The following is a 5,493-nucleotide window of genomic DNA, read 5'->3' as shown; positions in this document are numbered from 1 at the left end:
GTTGTTTAAATCTCACAGGGGCTGATTTACAGCCATTAAAGTCAACAAGAAAAAGTTTCAAAGAATTCAGCATGTCTTCTACATCTGCTGAGGACATCTGCTGACTAACCAAATATATAAGCACATCTGTCCTGCTTGACTGCAAAGTCTCATTAGTTTGAGGAGTACAATTTGTTCTCTCTAAGATGGGTTTAGGTACGATTATGGTTTCTAGTTACTATTAGTTGACGAAGGCTGTTCGTATTTATATCTCTTGATGTGATCTGAGTGACTACATGGGCCCAATAAATAAACTGCACCAAAGCGGATGTCATGCAATTAAAGGGCATTGGATGATGCTCCTGGTTCCTTACCCATTCTAACATTTTAATCAAGCAATCATTGCCATCCAATTTAAAGGTTAGGGTAACAGGTTAAAATGCTTTTAAGAGATGTTGATATGCGAGATGGATGTTGCTGTAAGAACAACATGGCAATAATCCAGGAAAATCTCCTACTTGTGAAGATCACACTGACATTGCCTCCTTTCAGACTCATTCAGGGTGGGCTTCATTTTGAGTAACAGGATGCATTGAGATATGAGCATTTCACCTTAACTAATGACTCACGAGGGCCACAATGAGGTTATGGTGCATGTAATAAAAAAAACACAAACACAAGCATATTCACATGCACGCACACTTGTTTTGACACATGCAGACCTTTAACAAGGTGTACACTTCATTTTTCCTACTGGTACAGATGTGCATATGAACAGACATTTACTTGGCAGGGGTGGCGGGGGTGGCTCTAGTATGTGTGTGTTTGAGTGACATTTCAAGATATTTCTATGTTAAGGAAATAATGACAACCACAAATATTTATTTCTACCCCTCTGGACATAAGGGTTTGTTAAACTGAAATAAACTGTCAGCATGTGCCCTTGAAAAAAATATGGCTTTTTATGCTAGGTATATCATGATATATTCAGGTTGGTAACAAACAGCAATTTTCAATTGAAAACTGGATTCTGATGACAAATCACTGCAGGTATAAATGGTCTTATTTATTATTCTGGGGAAATATTCATATAATCAGGCCGAAGAGTTTCAATCCACTGCTGGACGCTGCTGTCTAACTGTCAGGCATAATCATATTCCTTCATGAGATCTTTCAAAGAGTTATTCCCTACTGAAACTTTAATGTCAGAGGTATTTTTACACCCACAGTCTGTCTGAGTCATTAATGTCCTCAACTTTTTGACACTATGAGGGATGATCTGAAGAAAACTGTAATTTCCCCAAATCATTTTTTTTTGTAATCTCTTTTAACGCTACTGGTTAGTAGATATTAGTACAGTGTGGATCTAATACAAACGCACTATATGTCAAAAGCATCACATCCTCTTGCAGTAAACATTTTTTACTATTTTTATCAGTAAACATTTTTTACTATTTTAATCATTACCACTAGCATAAAATCAAACATCTAGCTATCTTTAGAAAACTCTAGTAGAATCTGATCATCATCACTTCTGGCATTACAACCCAAGATCAATAAGAAATGATCTGGTGTGGAGAAAACTGACAAGCACATTTAGGACGAATTGGAAGGCTAACTGCTGACCTTATCGCCCACATAAGAACCTGACCTCACTATGATCTTTGGTCCGAATGGGACGTTATACCTTCCACCGTTTCCTACTAATGTTTAATTAAATTCATAAAAATGCTTTTCACAATTTTTCACAAAAAATGTGTAATTGTTTCAAAGCAGCTTTACATTAATAGATGCAGGAGAAAACACAGACAAATCGCAGCAAAATACAGCGGCTAAGATTAAACCATACTGAGCGTAGTAATAATGTAACGCATAGACTCTCAGAAATAAAGATACAAAACCTATCACTGGGACTGTACCCTTTCAAAAACTACAACTTCGTTCCTAAAAAAAAGTATTTTAGTACATCAAAGATACATATTTGTATTAAATGTATACATATCTGTACCTAAATGGTCCTTTTTAAAGGGTACCGTCCGAATGACAATTTTTGTACCTTTATTTCTAAAAGTGTATTGTGTACCTTTAAAGGTACAGTTAACTGTTTTGTACCCCTAAAATTTAACTGTACAAGATTTTTCCTTAAGGTACACAATAGGTCCTTAAGGTATAATATTTTTCCTTTAATATTTTTAAGGTATATGTTTAAATGAACCTTTGAGGGGAACAGCCCCAGTGACAGAAAAGGTACAGTTTTGTACCTTTTTTCTAACAGTGAAGAGGGTGCCAAGTTAAAGGGACACAAGGCAGCATTTTTATGTTAATAAATCATCTTCGTAAGTCGGTATATGGTTAAATGACTCATTACCGGATGAAGACTCTCTCGCCCGCCCCTACCGCCTGTAGGAAGAATACCCCACTTGCAAGTTCGCTGCATCCGACCCGGCATCCTTCAGTCTCGCAAAGTCTCAGATATCGCAAAAAGCAGGATCACTTTACGGCAAACAACAGAGAGGCAGGCGAGCAAAACACGGCTAGCGATTGTTGCAAATGGCAGAGCCGGGGAAGAAGCATCGAAAACCCTTGACGGAAGATTCCAAGAAAAAAAAGAGCTTCAGACCTAATATTAGGGTGACCGTGCCATTCTTCCCGGACGCGTCGATTTCGGGTGCGTCTTCCGGAAGTCATATTTGTTGACCGCATACGTCATAGAGGATTATTATTATTATTACAGAAAAGCAGCAGTTACATTTTAATGAAACTACGATTGCATGTCTTATGTTTTTAACTGAATGGCGTATGCGGTCAACAAATACGATTTCCGGAAGACGCACCGAAATCTTGGCCAGGACACGTCCGGGAAGAATGGCATGTTCATGTATTTTTTTATCAAATTAATGCTCAAAAAGAGCATATGGAAGAGTATTTGAGTGTCCACACACACATGTGGTCGCAGTTTATATACAATCATACTCTCTTCCAGTTTCTGGTCTTTTTATTTCAACATGCACTTTTTCTGTTTTCTAGCTTTCATCCCCACCTGTTAGATCTCTGTGTTTTCCTGTAATATGTTACTAAAGCTCTGTCCCTGGAGACCACTTTTCCCTCTCTGTCCCATTCCTGTTTCAATCTTTACCTTTACCACCTCCTCCTTATTTTCTGCTGAGGAGAGGTCCTAAATGGACACAGGCCCATTTTATTTATGCTGTGATCATAGAGCCCTGTCCATGGTGCTGAAAACAACTGCTTTCTTTCTTTCTTTCTTTCTTTCTTTCTTTCTTTCTTTCTTTCTTTCTTTCTTTCTTTCTTTCTTTTCTTTTTGTTGATATATTCTGTGTGTTCAGAGTCTGAATGTAATCTTACAGAATTGCCTCAGGCATTTGTTTCTGTCTGATCTGATGAATCCTCTAATTATTCCCTCTGTTAACTAATCACCAAACTTTTCATCACCAGCAAACCCCACAATGACTATCCTTTCAAGCAATCACAGTGAAAGGTTTTAGAAGATCATTCTGAGGAAAAAACTGACATTTAATGTGTTTCTCTCTCACCATGGATAATGATTAGGGTGTCAAAAGTTCACCCCACGCAGCAGCCAGCATGGTCGATCGTTTGAATGTGAATGATTGTATCTTGACAGTGAGATGAATGATCAGAAGTTAATGTATTCACAGAAGTAATTTACTGATTAAAAATGTGTTTCATCATTTTTCAGCATGTATAGCACCTCACATAGTTATAGTGACATTCAATAAAAGTCAAGCCTCTTTTTCATAAGTTCTGTCTTTGCCAGTGGCAAACTTTGACAGTCATAAAGCATTAAATTCTTTCATCTTTGATTACAAGAGATGATACTATAGTTAATCAACAAGCTGTTTAGTATTTGAAATCCTCTTTGAAACCACAGGATATCAGTTCACACGCTAACCTCTGAACATGGGTGTCGGAAGCAAAAAATGTGGGTGTGTCCAAAACATTTTCTGAAGTAGATGCCATTTTCTTGCATTCTGGTGCCTTTGAATTAAATAAATGCTTTTATGCTTGTTGTTGTGTCGCAGGAGTGCCACATGTGAAGGTAATAAAAACACAAAATGGAGTTTAACCCTGGAGAACCCAGGAAAATCCAAAAACCCATTCATTCTATTGAACAAATTTTACCTCGGTGGTTCTCCAGGGTTAAAATTATATGGACTCTTAATGAGTTAACTGCAATGAATTTCCAAAGTCAAGGCTGTGGCTAAAACGCATAACAGAGTTTAATTTAGGGCATTTAACTAATGGAAATGGATTTGACTGATGGCCCTCTGACAAGTTAACAGACACATGTGCTAAATTAGAGAAAAAAATTGTGGGTCCAATATCATTGGTCTAATGGTTCCAACACCCATGCTTCTGAAGATAAGTAATCCTAGTCTAAATATTTTTACGACACATTATTACTTAGCGATATATACTTATACTTAAAGGTGCAATTTGTACATTTTAGGAGGATCTATTGATAGAAATGCAATGTAATTTACATAACCACGTTTTCAGTGGTGTACAATAAACCAATATGTTTTTATTATCTTAGAATGAACCATTTTTATGTATACACCGCTGGTCCGAGGTCGCCCTTTTGCGCTGCCATGTTTTTACAGTAGCCCTTAATGGACAAACTGTTCTGCACATTTTGTCACTATGTTGTCTCAGACGATGACAAGTTTATTCAGTGGTGGCTACTGTAGCTTCTCTATGTGCTTCGAAAGGGACAGGAGAGCGGTGGACTAAGCCGTTGGTTCCAATTCGCAACCTCACCGCTAGATGTCACTAAAATCTACATAGTGCACCTTTAAGACATTAAACAATTCATATGACACTGGCTCTCAAAGAGAGACCAATAAACTGACACTTATTTGTGGCTTGATAAATAGAATTTATTTATTTTAGCTAGCGATAACTGAGGGCTGTGTAATACACGGCTAGAAATGAGAAGTAGGCATGCAGATATTGTAACTGTTGTGTGTTTTAATGACTTTTTTTTAAAGGAGGTCGCACAACGGGCAAGAAGGCTGCCGTGTTACTAAAAATCTAACACATTATCTTCTATGAATGTACACACAGCTGCGGTGGATGTCAGCCGTGACTCTGGACGCTGCTCAAATCTCTGCCGCCCCACTCACATAGTTTAACATTAAATAACATTACACATGTCCCCAGGTTGCTAACGCATATTTTGGATCTGTAAACAGACCCTGTCTGATTAAGCTTGCGCTATCGAATGTGCATGATCGGTGTGTGATACCTGCAAGTTGTCCTACACGCAATGTGACGCAGCACTGTGCTTCTCGCCTGGTACTGTATGCGACCTCCTTAAAGGATTAGTCAATTTTCTTAAAAAAAAAATCCAGATAATTTACTCACCACCATGTCATCCAAAATGTTGATGTCTTTGTTCAGTCAAGAAGAAATTATGTTTTTTGAGGAAAACATTCCAGGATTTTTATCATTTTAATTGACTTTAATGGACCCCAA

The sequence above is a fragment of the Paramisgurnus dabryanus genome, chromosome 3, assembly GCF_030506205.2.
Source record: "Paramisgurnus dabryanus chromosome 3, PD_genome_1.1, whole genome shotgun sequence".
Lineage (NCBI taxonomy): Eukaryota > Metazoa > Chordata > Actinopteri > Cypriniformes > Cobitidae > Paramisgurnus > Paramisgurnus dabryanus.
This window is presented reverse-complemented; position numbering follows the sequence as displayed.